The 16,776-nt window shown below is 38.4% G+C and overlaps 1 protein-coding gene across 5 annotated transcripts in view; it reads left to right on the top strand.

Moving 5' to 3' along the window:
- LOC126185226 (uncharacterized protein DDB_G0271670-like) overlaps nucleotides 1-16,776 on the top strand; it is a 186,094-nt gene that overhangs the window by 101,964 nt on the left and 67,354 nt on the right. The window contains exon 6 of one of the 5 annotated variants that reach the window (XR_007536989.1): nucleotides 1,690-2,122. The exons of the other annotated variants lie outside the window; for them this stretch is intronic. The gene's annotated coding sequence lies outside the window, so the exon portion shown is untranslated. Of the gene's footprint in view, nucleotides 1-1,689; nucleotides 2,123-16,776 lie in introns of those variants that run through there. 5 annotated transcript variants of the gene reach the window in all.

Below are 16,776 nucleotides of genomic sequence, written 5' to 3'. Positions count from 1 at the left end.
TAAGCTAAAACAAATTACAAACACCTCTCATTCTCACAAACATTACCAAACACTATGCAAGTAAAATGTTTTCTCAACTAACTAGCTAGCAAAGATTTTTTTGTTCCCTGTGAACAGTTCCGTAGCCTAGAAAACAATTTGTAAACATAATTAGCACAGCAGTGTTTGACAGTAGCTGTAACAAATAAATAGTAGCAATAACGTATGCAATAATACCAAATTGCAGAATAGCCCTAACACCAGTAGTTTCATTTTAGGATATTTTTAAATTTTATTCCAAACACTTTGTCAGAAAAATCCCTAGGAGCTGCTTCTGACAATCTTCTGACACAGCAATATGAAGAACAACATGCTCCATTAATATACATATTTTTGTTGAAAAATTCTGAATATGACGACTGCAATTTTGAATTACATTTATTCCCATCTAACATTTACTTATTGTTTGACAGTAATAGAAAGGAAAACTCTCAGACGATAGTGAAACACGTGTTGCAAAATTTGTATGGTTGAGAAAAAGAGAGAATCTGTTTCATTGAAATTGGGTTCTTCAAAACGTGTATTTTGTTAAGACTACTGGAATCCCATGTCGGTGGTGCAAAGTGTCTGAATGTTTCTTAAGTAACGTAGATTTTTTTATTTATTTTTATCTTCGTGTGTTGTGAGGCTTGCGGGTGTTGTTCAGTATACATGGCAAGGGCTTGTCGATTAATATCATTGACTGAGCCATAGCAGAATATGAGGCCTGCTATTTCCCATGTGGAGTAATAGAACTCCATTTCCATATTTATGTCATTCACATGGTACAGAATCTCTCATCTTATTTCGAAACCACCACAATCTCAATACGTAAATAAGGAATGTCTAATGCAGGAGACAGTTGTATGTAACTTCTATGAGCCACATCAGCACGACAGTCAATAGAATAAATACAGAGCCAAACACAACCAATAATAACTGAGCAACAAACTTTAACAGGATGATGGGCTACACTGTTGAATACTGAACATTTATAGCACATGTGAAAAGTATTCTGTGTCTACAGTGGCATATGTTTCTGCACATATTTTGATAGGAACTTTTTTTCTAATTTTGACCAATACAATCTTGGAAAAGAATATGTATTTCTTTTAAACTACCTGAATGCACTATATCTAAAATAACAGGGAAACATGGAATACTATCATTTGTTAGTTCATAGATTTGTGTGTCCCAGTTTAGTTGCTCCTCCTGATGGGGAGGGGGAGTGAGTAAATCTATATTGAAGATGTAAAGCATTTTTGACCAGTGACATGCAGTCTTAAGTTAAAGTTCCTTCCACAGTTTTGAGTACTATTTGTCCAAAAAATCTTATACTTTTCTTCTCAACATTTATTCGACATAATCTGTTTTAATTTTGTTATGTAATCTACTAGTAACAACAATAGGTAGCAGGCTGTTCTTAGACTTGTAGTGAAATACTTGAATTTATTTATTTTTTCTGTAGTTCAGTTCACTTTGTTAGTAGTTTCATTTTTACGTTATACATTTGGAGTAATCTTTCAGAATTCTGAATTTATTATTTTAGTTCATTCCTGTATCTTTCTTGTTGGCTACTGTTGTTCTTGATATTATTTTTTAATTTATATTTTTCTCTTTCTATCTCACCTAATTCTCTTTTATGGCTGAGGATATTTATTTCGCTTGCAGGAACTCTTTAAACATGCTTTAGGAAAAAGAAAAACTGAAAAGTGATTGCTACAAAAGTGACATTTCATCAGTTAACCAAAAGTAATAGAGGATGATGCTGTAGTGAAAGTTAGAATTTCACAGGACATGAAAATTAATAAATGTACAGATATATATAAAATTTTGACATTAATATTTTATTTTGTAAAAAGCTATTTTAAGTGAGGGCTTTATTCAAGAGGGGTATAATTATATGACATTTCCACCCCAGATTGATTTTTTTAAATTGTAATAGTTTGTCTTCAAATATTGTGTAAATTAGTGAAGATTAGTGTTTGATGAAACTTCATCAAATCTGTTTTCATATTTGGCACAGAGCATTTTCTCAAACTGTTGATGTGTATACATTTAATTTGGTACACACATTGTGAGAAATTGTAAATGATACATATAGATTGCAATGAATAAAGAATGAAAAAACTGAATAAAGACATTTTTATTAAAGTATTGACTAAGTAAAAGCCCGAACTCTGCTAAACAATTTATAAGTTTTATTGTTTTCAGTCATTTTAATGAAAGACAGACATGGTGATTCTCCACATAATTTTTTTTTCTTTTAGTATTTTGAAACTTTTATGACTGCTTATATAATTTCAAATCTCTTTGTGTTGATGGAACTGCAGTATGTCAGTTCAGTTGTAATGTTGTACACCTTGCTACACATGAAATGTTTTAGTGCTTTGACATGTGTAGTCACAGTCCATGTACATCTCTGCAGTTTGGTGTGTGAGTGACATGAGCAGCATGTTTTGATCACTTTTGTTTCTAAGTAACAGGAAATAAAGATTTGATGATGTTATCATATTGTTTGTCAATGTTACAGGTATAGAAACTTATGCATGGAGGAGGAGATTAATTCTTGTAGTGTTGATCATCTTAAGATTCATATGAGCAATCAGCAATTTCTGTCAGGTGTAGGAAAACAAGATGGAATACCTAACAGTAGAACGCATGATCAAAACACAGCTAACATTTTTGGGAAACACTGGTGTGTTTGTATAATGTTTCAGTTTTACGTTTCCTTTTGATTTTGTACATTGTCATGCCTACTGAGTAAGCATTATGAACTATATCAGTAGCTATCTGTTTTGTTTTGTATATCCTGATACAGTACTAATTTAAAGAAGTGAATAATGTTTAAAGTGTGTCAGAGATTTTCCCCTTTCACTAGTGGTTTCAGTGCCACTGAGGACGTGCACTATTCTTTTAACAGTATAAATGAGTTAACATCTGCTAGTATGCTACTGATTTTAATATGTTAATAATATGATGCTAGAAAGGCAAACCACAGCAAACTTCACCTGTAAATGTAGCATCCTCACAGAAGGCAGGGAAAGACAGACAAAAAATTGTATTATGCTGTGGCCAATGACATCTGCCTGAGGGAACTGGCAAGTCCCTCAAGTAACATCACCATACCCCACACATTTTCGCTCCACAGCAAACTTGTCACCACCAAGGAACAAGAGAACAAAAGAAAGAGGAAAAATGCACTGATAAGATTGCTGCTATACTTAAATGGAAGTTCAGTGGGTTTAGGGCGTGTGGAGGAAAGAAGGCTTCTAGGTCAGGGAAGACAGGTGTGTATAATTTTGCTGGTGTCAGTTTGAACACTCTGATGCCCTCACACTACATACATGGCTAAAGCCTCTGCAAAAACAATGAGCATAGTGGGGAGATAGCTAAAGGAAGAGTCTTTTCGCACCACTTAGTGTTTTCCCCATCACCACCAGCCTACAAGCAGTCACTGTATCTGTGCATGTGCATCATAGGTTAACAGTATGTTCCCTCTACTGGCCGCCACTTAAGACTTAGATGAATGAGCTATCATCACATCATCAAGCAGATTGCCTTGTACACACACACACACACACACACACACACACACACACACACACACTCACTCACTCACTCACTTACTACTACTACTACTACTACTACTACTACTATTACTATTACTACTACTACTCAATGGGAAGTGGTTGTTGACTTTTACTCCAGTAACTGTGTCCATATCTTGATTTACCAGCCAGAAAACAGTGTCTGAAAGAAAGCCACAATAGTGGGTGTTCAGTAAGCCAAACTGGATGCTGTGCAGCCAATTCTAAGAGGCTGCTGTAATGTGAATCACTCTCCAGACCAATGTCCAAGGCATAGCCTAGACAATGGCAGAACATTACACTAGTATTGACACTAGTATCAGTCTGGGTCCATCTTATTATCTTTTCCATGCCACAGAATGTCCACTGCGAGAAGCAACTGGGACTTCATTTCCACCAATTGAGAAGAATATGGCTGTCCCTTCTTCATATGAAAGCTGGATTCTCTATGGTCTACAACTTGTGATTCATCTCTTGCTCATGATTTTTTTCTTCAACTTGCAACAAAAACAACATTTCAGTTACAGCCGAAAGCTAGCTTGAGGAATGAACGAAAAAAAGTTTTAATTTTTCATTTGAAAGGTTTGTGTGTGTCCTCTTTAACCATTCATGTTCTGTTTATTTCTTTGGTGAACTGAAGATGAGGGACCTATTGATATTTTTAAGGAATGAGTGAGGTTTCTGGTTCTCACCTTTGATTTTAAGCTTACCTGGTTTCTATACCTTGTGGGCCTGAAAACACTGTTTATGAAAGGTCTAAATATTTTGGAATGCATTGATAACAGTTCATGGGGAACAAACCAAATCTGTTTACTCCAGGTTTATGAAGTCGCCGTAGTGTCATGTCTCAGTTTTGTGTACACAGTGTATGAGTCTGCAAGAGACTCTAATTTAAAAATGTTCGAAATGGTGCATAATGAGAGAATTCCCTTGTCCATAATAAGCCTTTAGGACCAGTCTTATTTGTAGCCTTCGTGCTGAGACTGGTTAGTAAATGCTTAGCTTGGCATTGCAACCTTATGAAATAATATCCACGCTACAGGCACCTGAATATCCCATTGCTGCTTGACCACCAATGAAAAGACTTTTCAGTTATTGACTTCAAGCAACAATGACAATTGGGATCTGCACAAAGCACTGCGTTTTAGAAAAGGATGTGCCTCGTATTAAAGTTTTATGCCCAGGGTGGAGCAGATATCAATCTTGACTTCTAAAGAAACCTAAAATTATTTTAGTTGGGACCAACTGTGTGAAGAAATGCACTCAAGGTTAAATTTTTTATGTCCTCGTCTTACAACATTTTAAATGAGCTTCACAATTTTAATAATATAGACTGATGGCTCTTGTTTTACCTTCGCACCATGCGGTCAGGATCTTTCCTACCCAGTGATTATGCCCTATATTTAATGCAGAACCACATGCAATCCTGAAGTCATTGGATTGAGAGAGGCATAATCAAAGCAAAAAAGTTTCTCAAGTACTCCAATTACATATATTTTTGGATAGGGTCTGCCTTTAGCAAAACACAATTTTGTTTTTTAACCCATACATGTTTCACTGCAGTTGCAGCATCTTCGGTGGGCTTTTATTTTGTGGCTGTTAAAGAATGTTCTTTACTGTTTGTATACATGTAAATATTAGTTTTTAAAAATCATAATTACAGATATTTGAAGAAATACACAAAATAATGAGTTCATACCTTTTTACCTCATGGTATGGTTTTCCTGATGTGTAATGTTTCTACAGTGACTGTTTTGTTTCACAGTTTATCATCTGCAACCACTTACACCTTAAAGTAGACAAATTATTTAAACAAAACAGTCACTGTAGAAACATAATATATCAGGAAAACCACACAATGTGGTAAAAAGGTATGAATTTATAATTTTGTGTGTTTCTTCAAATATCTGTAATTATGATTTTTAAAAACTAATATTTACATGTATGCAAACAGTAAAGAATATTCTTTATCTTTAACAGCCATAAAATAAAAGCCTACTGAAGATGCTGCAACTGCAGTGAAACATGTTTGGGTTAAAAAAACAAAATTGTGTTTCGGTAAAGGCAGACCCTACCCAAAAACATACATACTGTTAAAGCAAACACAAGAAAAAGAAACTTCCTGGCAGATTAAAACTGTGTGCCCGACCGAGACTCGAACTCGGGACCTTTGCCTTTCGCGGGCAAGTGCTCTACCAACTGAGCTACCGAAGCACGACTCACGCCCGGTACTCACAGCTTTACTTCTGCCAGTACCTCGTCTCCTACCTTCCAAACTTTACAGAAGCTCTCCTGCGAACCTTGCAGAACTAGCACTTCGGTAGCTCAGTTGGTAGAGCACTTGCCCGCGAAAGGCAAAGGTCCCGAGTTCGAGTCTCGGTCGGGCACACAGTTTTAATCTGCCAGGAAGTTTCATATCAGCGCACACTCCGCTGCAGAGTGAAAATCTCATTCTGGAAACATCCCCCAGGCTGTGGCTAAGCCATGTCTCCGCAATATCCTTTCTTTCAGGAGTGCTAGTTCTGCAAGGTTCGCAGGAGAGCTTCTGTAAAGTTTGGAAGGTAGGAGACGAGGTACTGGCAGAAGTAAAGCTGTGAGTACCGGGCGTGAGTCGTGCTTCGGTAGCTCAGTTGGTAGAGCACTTGCCCGCGAAAGGCAAAGGTCCCGAGTTCGAGTCTCGGTCGGGCACACAGTTTTAATCTGCCAGGAAGTTTCATATCAGCGCACACTCCGCTGCAGAGTGAAAATCTCATTCTGGAAACAAGAAAAAGAGATTCAACCCAAAGATGATTACTCCAACTACCTTAGTGATCTACAGGCATTGCAGTAAATTTACCCAGCATAGAAAATGGGACAAAAAATAAAGGACAAAATGCTCCTCCTTCAGCAAAAGGGGAAATGCTTACCAAGCTACATGGAAGCTTGGGAAAATGAGCAAGCAGCAAAGAAGACCTGTAGGGACCACAATGTGCCATTCCCTTGAGACTGTTATCTCATTGTTGAGTCAAAGTGTCATGCAGCTGTGACTGGCAGTGAGGGACAATAAGTTGCACTTGGTGACACCAAACATCTGACCTTCACATACCTCATATCAGTCACTCCAGTATAACCTTTACCCACCTCCAAATAGTGCACTATTCGTGTAACTCATGGTTTTATACTTATTGCAAGACTGCCACCCCCCACAGTATGTGATTGCTGTGGCACACAAATTGTGGTATGCCACATTCTAACTGAGCGCATATTGTATTTCAGTGAGAGGGTGGAATCGAATTTAAGTGGGGATCTGCCCTCTATTTTAGCTAACAATGAGCAAGTATAGTAAAGCTTTTAAAAATTTGTGTTTTGAGGACTCAAACCTAAGCTTTTGGGCTGCATGTTTTAGTGTGTTGCAAAGTGACTGATACATCCTCTCTCTCTCTCTCTCTCTCTCTTTATAGTCCAGCAGTATTTTAATTCTCCTTGAAGTTTTTCTGTTTTACCACAGTTAAACAAAAAAGAATATTGTTAGGTTTCTGAAGACCTAGCTGTCATGCACCCAAACATATTATCATTAGTCAGTCATCAGCTATGATAGTGGTTATTGTAGATTGCAACAGTGGATTGAAAAGCGACAGTGTAGCAAATCACTTTCCTGGTCAGTATTGTATAACAACACTGGGTATACAGTCCTACTGTTGATGGTCGTCACCTTACTATGAGTTACAGAAGCCACTGCCCCACACATGTAGTTCTGCTCATCACATGTTGCAGGACACAGACAGAAACCAGGAAGAGTAAAACATCCGTTGTGTACTCGAAGCTTGCAGACAGCTTCCCTGGCCTCTTAATAAGTTTGGTACACTTTAGGGTTGGGTTGTTAGGGGAAGGAGACCAGATAGCGAGGTCATCGGCCTCATCGGATTAGGGAAGGACGGGGAAAGAAGTCAGCTGTGCCCTTTGAAGGGAACCATCCCAGCATTTGCCTGGAGCGATTTAGGGAAATCATGGAAAACCTAAATCAGGATGGCTGGACGCAGGATTGAACCATCGTCCTCCCGAATGAGAGTCCAGTGTCTAACCACTGCGCCACCTCGCTCGGTGGTACACTTCAGTACACGCCAGTGTTGGAGTATGAGTGTACTGAAATCCGTATGAGGCAGTGCAACCTGCTTTCCAACAGGACATTGTTTAGGCAAATAGGAGAGGTGTTCTGGCAAAGGATGTTGACATGGGGCTGTTGTGTTGATGTGCTTTTAACTGTATGTCAGTGGCAAATGATGTAGAAAGCTATTTTCCAGTCATGTGAATCCAGTTGTTTGCCTGCTGCACCTTGCAGTTGACATTAATCTTGAACGTAACAATGCGCTGTCCTGTACCTCATGTACTGTTTTGGACCGGTTAGAGAGACATAATTGATATTTATTGCAAATGCTCTACAAACATTATGATGCTGTGTGGCCTGGTCAAGTCATTTTGTGTGTCATTGTGTTGTACACACATGGAACACCATTGACAGGATACACCTTCAACCCTGCCCCAATCAATCTCCTTGTTTAATTACTGTTTACTTGGGTCCACAGCCTTACAGTATTTCGTAGTGTATAAACATGTTAAATGTTACAGGATTTAAGTTACCTTATTACTTCTGTAGAGAAAATGTGGAGAAAGGAAATTGTTTTAATTTCAAGAATATTGACATCATTAAATTTTGCTGAGAGCAGCACTTAGAAGCTTATGCAACAGAAATAGTATTTCATAATAAGTCCTTTATAATAGTAAGTATATGCAGAGCACCTTCAGGAAACTTTAACCTCTTCATAAATATCTGGAAGTTCTTTTGTCCCATCTCACAGGAAGGAAAAAAAAATGGTTGCTGGTGATTTTAATGTGGATTTTGAAAAGCTCAATAAGTGAACAATTATTGCAATCAGTAACATTGTCATTCAATTTAATTCCTTCTGTGAACTTAGCAACCAGGTTATGTAAATGCTCTGAGACTGCTAATGATGATATCTTTGTAGACAAATCTAGGGAAAAAAGTAATATCACAAAACCAATAGTAAATGGGATATCTGATCATGACATGCAGCACCTTGTGTTAAAGGTTGTAGTTTGTCAGGATAAAAAGGTATTAAATCTGAGTACAGCAGGGTAATAAATCAGTCAAAAATTGAAAATTTTAGGGAATTGCTCAGAGACATGAACTAGATAGGTGTTTACAATTCTTCTGACTCAAATGGAAAATACGAAGTATTTGTTAATATAGTTACTTCCTCTTTTGAAAATTGTTTTCCCCTAAGGTAACTCAAATCAAACATAAGTTTAAAAATAAACCATGGATTACAAAAGGAATAAGGATATCATGTGGGACAAAAAGATTGTTGTATCTGCTATCTAGGAACAGCTCTTGTGTTGGCATTGTAATGCATTACAAGGAATAGTGACCACAGTCTCCGGCAGCTGAAGCCAGACTACGAACAGCAGCACATGATGGGAGAGGCAACTGAGTTGGGGGTAAGGAAAAGGCCAGGGCGGGGGAGCAGGTATTGTTTAGGGATGGACTAATATATTGTGTAGGTTCAGTGGGTGGCGGAATACCACTGTTGGAGGGGAGGGGGGGGGGGAGGGGATGGAGGATAGTGGGTAGAGAATCTCATTTCAGGGCATGACGAGAGATAGCGGAAACCCTGGCGGAAAATGTAATTCAGTTGCTCCAGTCTAGGATGGTACTGCGTCAAAAGGGGAATGCTCCTCTGTGGCCAGACTGTGGGATTTTGGGAGGTGGCAGGTGACAGGAAAGATAAGGCATGGGATACCTGATTTTGTACAAGGTTGGAAGAGTAATTATGGTCTGTGAAGGCCTCAATGAGACCCTTGGTGTATTTTGAGAGGGACCACTCACCACTGCAGATGCAACAACCACTTGTGGCTAAGCTGTATGGGAGGGACTTCTTGGTATGGAATGGGTGGCAGCTGTCAAAGTGGAGGTATTGCTGGTGCTTGGTAGGTTTAATATGGAGAGAGGTACTGATGTAGCCATCTTTGAGATGGAGGTCAACATCGAGGAAAGTAGCTTGTTGAGTAGAGTAGGACCAGGTGAAGCAAACAGGGAAGAGGGTGTTGATGTTCTGGAGCAATGTGGATAGCATGTCCTCACCCTCAATCCAGATCACAAAGATGTCACCAGTGACTCTGAACCAGGTGATTTGTTTAATATTCTGTTTAGTACAGATTCCCTAGATGGCCCACGAATAGGTAGGCATAGGATGGTGCCATGCGGGTGCACATAGCTGTACTCCAGATTTTATTTGTAGGTAATGCCTTCAAAAGAGAAGTAATTGTGGGTGAGAATATAGTTGGTCATGGCACCTACGAGGGAGGTTGTTGGTTTAAAATCCATCGGGCGTTGGGAAACGTAGTGTTCAATAGCGGTAAGGCCATGGGCATTAGGGATGTTAGTGTAAATGGAGGTGGCATCAATAGAGATGAGCAGAGCACTGTGTGGTAAAGTAACAGGAACTGTGGAGAGTCGGTGGAGGAAATTGTTGGTATCTTATATATAGGAGAGTAGGCTACAGATAATAGGCTGCTCTACGAGAGCAGAGATTCTCTCAGTGGGGGCACAGTAACCTGCCCAAATGGTGTAGCCTGGGTGTTTGTGTTTATGGAGTTTGGAAAGCATGCGAAGGTAGGTGTGGAGGGAGTAGTAGGGGTCAGGAGGAAGATTGACTCCAGGAAGAGGTTCTGGGATGGGCCTAAGGATCTGAGGAGAGACTGGAGACCCTGCTGGATTTCTGGAACAGCGTCACTGTGGGAGGGTTTGTTGGTGGATGAATCTGATAGCTGGAAGAGTCCTTCAGCCAGATAATCCTTGTGGTTCAAGACAACAGTGGTGGAGCCTTTGTCAGCAGGTAGGATTATAAGGTCAGAATCAGTTTTTAGGTGATGGATTGTGGTTCTTTCTGGAGATGTAAGGTTAGGTTGCAAGTTGTGGGATTTGGGGAATGATGGCGAGGCAAGGTTCGAGGTTGAGAAATTCTGGAAAGGTAACGGGGTGATTTGGGGGCAGTGGGGCTGGATCATGGGTGGATGGAGGAGTGAACTGAGTCAGGCAGGGTTCAACATTGGTGTTCAGTTGAGTCTAATTGGTTGAGTTGGTGGCGAGGAAGTGTTTTCACTGTAGGGACTGAGAGAAGGAGAGAAGATCTTTAACAAGTCCTGCATGATTGAATTTGGGAGTGGGGCAAAAGATGAGGTATTTGAAAAGGATTGATACTTCTGTTGGGCTAAGTATTTTGGACGAAAGGTTCAGGAGTGTGTTTCGGGTCTGTTTAGGTTCTGCCTCTCTCGTCATGTGCTGCTGCTGTTTGTAGTCTGGTTTCAGCTACCAGAGACTGTGCACGTGTGTGTGTGTGTGTGTGTGTGTGTGTGTGTGTGTGTGTGTGTGTGTTTTTGACAAAACCTTGTTGGCCGAATGCTTATGTTGTGGCAGTCTTTTTAATGTGCCTATCTGGGACTCAGCATCTCCACCATATGGTGAGTAGCAAAAAACAGAAGTGTTATTTATTGTTAGGGATACAAAGGAATAGAAAAGGAAAACTGAAAAACGCAAAATGAAAATTCAGACAGTGTCATTATTTTTATGTTATGGTTTCATAAAATTGTTCCTCAGTGTTTGAAATGTTGCCATGCCCGCATTGTAAACCTAGAAAGAAATTATGCTGACAAGGAGGTATAAAGTTCAATAGGTCCACCATATTCTTTTGATTGCTTCTATGTTGATTTTTTCATGAGGGAAGCTGTTTGAAATTGAAGCTGAGCAACGTTCATTGATATGCATCCACCCCTGTTCACAGAAGCATGCCCTTTCCTCAAATCAAGCTCCTGGATTTCGTTGTTGACATTCTGTTCTGGTTTATAAAAAACAGATGTTCCATGAGATTTGTCATAGTTGATGTGACATATTTTCAGCTATATGCTTTCATTTCCAGCAACATTATTTTTCTTTTTACCCCCCCTTGGTGACACGCCCTTGAAAGTCTTGGTCAGAAAATCTGAATGTTGCATTTTATTAATCACAAACTTACTCATTATGACACAGTGGTAGCAGACCTGATTCCCACAAGTGTTTGGACATTTGGACGTACACCGCTAGACTACCAGGGTGCTCAGCAGTTTCGTTCAGTGCAAGCGAACTATTGAACTTGTCTGATACTAAGATCTGTGTGTCTAGTGATGGTAAATGGTGTCAGCCCATTTTTCAATTTTTGTGACATACACCACTTGACAACCAACCTGCCCACAAGGGAATATGGTTTGACAAGAGAAGCATGTCCTCTTAATTGGATTGAATATGCATTTATTGTTGAGTTATCACTTGGAAATGGCAATACTCCTAAATCACAGATGTGAGATACATAAACTGTGTAGGCAGGGCATGTAGTTCCTCCAAATTCCTTAAGTTGGAGGGAGATAGTGGTTGAGTGGTTATGGATCAGGATGACTTCAAAATGTATATGATGTCTTGTGGAATCCAAGCTGTGACTTTTTGCCACCGTCATGTGAGGGAATAAGGTAGGTGTGTGTAATTAAGTTGCCCATGAGGGAAATTTTTAGGATACGACATTGTGTGGATAGAAATTTCCATTGTCTTTCAACTGGATTCAATGACTGGTCCATAATTGCTCACACTCTTAGTTAATCACCAGTTTTACTCATGTCAGGAAACTGAATTTGTCCTTTTTGCCAATCATACGTAGCAATGGGTGTAGAAGCATCAACAACAAACATTTTTATGCAGATGATTAATTTTATGGATGTGTAGTGACGTGCAGCGTACGTACCAACTAGGATGGTTAAGTTTTCAGTTATTCACAGTTTGGAAGTGGTTATTGGTTTAGACAGGCAAATGGTTAGCTATCACACCCACACTATACACTGTATAGTAACTGCCCACACCTTGTTAAACATTTCAGTTACTTATTATGCGTTCTCTGTGTCACTGCCGTATAAGGTAATAAGCTACTTGTTTTCCATTTGCATGAACTAGGTTCCCATATTTTGAAATACCTTTATTTTACATCCTTGCAGTAGATCTGACAACTGTAAAGTGGAAACAGGCTATATGTTCAAATAAAATTATGACAAAGTTAATTAAAAGACTGTTTCAAATGTATGAGTGTGTGTGAATATACATAGCTGATTTTGCCGTTAAAACATAACTCATAATGCTTTCAAAAAGAGTTTGTTATTTTTATCAATTTACAAGAAGTTTAGTGAGCTGCAAACTTACCAGTTTTGTAGGACAATCCCTTTAGCACTAACAATAAGTTCATGATTTTTAAGTACAGTTTTTCATAGGTTTGGCTAAGTCAACCAGTGCTTCAAAAATTGATAATTTCGGCAAATGTTTAAAGATTTGGCTGTATTTTAAAAACATAATTGAACACTATTATAACTTGAAGCATTATAGCTTAAGGTAATGTATATGAATTGTGTGATTTATCAAAATTACCTAAGGAAGATGTCCTTATAAGCCCAGTAGCAACATGTTCTCTTCTTTTTTACATACTGTCAAAAGAATTATATCACATCATTGAAAGAATTAATTAAATCTAAGTTTGGTACCACAAAATATGTAACCGTGCAGGGTGAAATTAAATGTATGGTAGGCCCTTTCAGTTTCAGACAAGTAGTGTTTGCTATCACTAGTGTGTTAACAAATGGATCTGCTGATGGGTACATAAGAATAGTAAGAGATCCTTTGCATAGGTCTGCTGTAAAGCCTGTAGAATTGCATGATGTTTCTTTATAAAACAGAACTATTTCCAAAACATTACTTATAGTCAGTCAAACGCTTAGTTATGGATTTCCAACTCAGTCCTTAACTGTCGAGGACAATTTTGAGTTCGTCAGTTACAAAATTAAAGATTGTACTGAAGTAGATATGGAAATGATCTGCTGTGTTTGTGAACTGGGAACTGGCAACATTCATCATTTAAATACATTTTTGATCACTTAGATTTTCTGTACAATAAAATTGAATCCACAGTACATATGTGAAGCTCTTTCATCAATTTTTTTTAATGTTGCTTAGACATCCACACATGAAAACTTACATTTACCATTTACAGGAAACAAAAGCTACTGGTACTGTAATCCTTCCAACTTCCTACCACCCACTAAGTCACAAACCTGCACCTTTTCACCTTTATGGTGCAATTCCTCATTTCTATTTCCTTATTTGAATCACTTTTTCAGACAGAAGTATGGATGGACAAGCACATTAATTACAGCAGCGCCTACAACTCTAATCTGAATCATATGGGAAAACAAAAATTATTAGTATGTCTCTATGCTGGTCAAAAGAAACCAGTCAGTAAGGACAAAATAGTGCTCAACTTAAATTTTTCTGACACCCTGGTCTGTGCCAAGTTGTTCCTCTAGTGGTTCCTGAAAAATTCATTTTGTCAGTTTCATCTTCTCTCCAAAATTAGAATAGGAGCCAATAATCTCTGTGCTACACCCCATTTCTCTTCCAATGAAACCATTCACCTATTGCTCACAAACCGATCTCAGCTCTCGTGTGTGACATGTTACCAGAATTACCTAGAAATAATATGCAAAAGAGATTGGGAAGTGGCTGGGTACCAGACTTGTAGAAACAAGGTGCACTGAATCCACGTTTCCTAAACTAAACAGTCTACACCAAGTGAAATAAAAATTGAAAAGTTTTGTGAGACACGTTGTACCGTACTGATAGTTAAAAAAACTATTTCAGATTAAATACTGTAGGAATTCTGTGAGTTGGAAAAATTGTGACACTTCATCTCTGTATGTCAATAACCACTCAAAACGAATAATGTGCTTCCCTTCAAGGTTAACACAAAACATTTTTCTTCTGAAATACAGAGGATGGTGAAGCTCTCTCTCACACAATCTGCAAATCCATCCTTTTAAATGGAAAGAAGCTATTGACATGGCTGTTTGATTGGTAAACTATCACTTATTAATACTGTTGCTTCTAGCTGAGAATGAGAATGATTTATTATTGATTGTGGAACAAAGTGAATGGTCATTTATCACATTTGTAGGACTGTTTTAGTTATGTATGGATGACACTGCTCACTAAAAACAAAATTACTGCCGTCTCAAATGCGTTGCATTTGCATTGTAAAGCAAATTACATTCCTAATATTTTATAAAATACTGCACAGTGGGCTTAGAGTATTCATAATTGTACTCAATATACTTTCCCACTCTAAAGAGCAGTTTTGAAGGTACCGTACAGTGAATAGGCCTGAGCTCTTCAAAATAAAGAAAAAAACTAATTAATTGTAAGAGATCTTTACCATCAGTGATTCCTTTTGTTGGAAGTTTGTTACACGTTTTCAGAGTTGGTTGAATTCTTGAGAGATGGTTTTCATGCTAGTGTTCATATTGTGAGGGCTGACAGTTTATTATGGTACTTGTCCTGGATGACAGTAATGTAATATATCTATGTCTGTTAGTGGAACATTTTTAATTTCACATGTCTCTAAATCAACTTATTGTAAGCATCAGAAATAATGACTGACTTCCAACACGGAGCATGTCCGAGCATTAATAGATGCTGGGTGCAAACTGCTGAAATACATGGTATGTATAAGGGGAAATCAAAATGTCTCTTTTGGAGGCATTGAGCCAGCATATATGTGATGCGACTTGATTGTGATGCAGGGATATAAGCACCAGCATATTGGCAAAGGAACAGTGTAGTATTCGTGTCTTTCCAACATGCGTTTGGTAAATGCGGAAACATGATGTATAACAATGTTATTACCAAATTTGTCCAAGCAGGATGAGTGTGCTGTTATTCTTTCTTTGGCTTCCAGATGACAAACACTGTTAGGTGTCCATTAGAGAATGAAGAATGTGTATCGGGCAGCATGTCTGTGAAAAACCACAGTTGTGAAATGGTATGCCAAGTTTTGTGGTGGTTGGGATTAGACACAAGATGCTACTCGATCTGGAAAGTTATGCCAACTCAAGTGGGAGACACTGGAGCACCCAACCTGTAATCCTGGTCTCTCCCCATATGATTGTTACACCTACAGTCCCTTTAAAAAGGCCTCGAAGAGTCAAAAATTGCTGTCGGACGAGAATTTGCAGCAGGTAGTTACGGAGTTCTTCACACAGCAAGACACAGTGTTTTACGTAAGCGTTATCTTCAACCTGGTACATTGGTGTAATAATTGTGTAAATGTTCATGGCTGTTTTGCCTGATTGGCATACTGATACTGGACTGTATGGCCTTCAAACAGAAACTTTTTGATCGCTGCTCATGTCACTCATTCACCTCAGTATTTTCTAACTAATCGCAGAAGTTAATTACTGAAAGAAGTTGTATAGTGGTTAGCACACTGGGATTCATATATGTGCAAGCTACACTTCCCTGTCCAGCAATCCAGAGTTTAGGTTTTTTGTAAATTGCTTGAGGCAGATGTCAGGATGGTTCTTTAAAAAAAGACATAAATGAATTCCTTTCCTATCCTTCCTTCAGTCAGAGCTTGTGCTCCATCTCTGATCAGCTTGTAATTTATGGGACATTAAATTCTGATCTTCCTTCTTTCATGGAGGCTATGTAGAAAATGGAGATGCTCCGTAGATTCAAAACTTTGGTGACATTCTTGACAAACAATAGCTCTAAATGTAGTTGGATTCAGTGAATTTGAAAGTGAAATAGGTTTTGATTACCAAAATATAACAAGTAACCCATTCTTAAGTATTGTTCTTATGACTGGGACTCGTAGCAGACAAATTTATCGGAAGAAAGTAAGTTCAAGGAAGAGCTGCACGATTCCTTCCCAGTTACTTAAGCATATCTATGATGTTGATGTTGTGGCACTTATATTATAAACTGCATTTAGAGACGGTAGAAAATGAGCACATTATGAAAACAATTTCTCTCAAAATTGCAAGGTACAGAGTTCTGAAAGATGTTAACATACATGATGTAATATTCCACTCTCCATGTGCATATCAGGTTTCTCAGTGACATTTCTCATTATTTCTGTGTGGATGTTGTTGTGCGCTCTATTTTGTGTGTTAAGTCGCATAGTGCTCAGAGCCATTTGAACCATCTATTTTGTGGGATTACTGCTTTCAAAAGTGTTTTAGAAGAAGTTGTTATATTGAAAAGAATAGT

Source organism: Schistocerca cancellata, chromosome 4 (genome assembly GCF_023864275.1).
Source record: "Schistocerca cancellata isolate TAMUIC-IGC-003103 chromosome 4, iqSchCanc2.1, whole genome shotgun sequence".
NCBI classification, from domain to species: Eukaryota; Metazoa; Arthropoda; class Insecta; order Orthoptera; family Acrididae; genus Schistocerca; species Schistocerca cancellata.
Note: the sequence above shows the minus strand (reverse complement) of the source record. Positions and strands in the feature narration are given on the sequence as shown.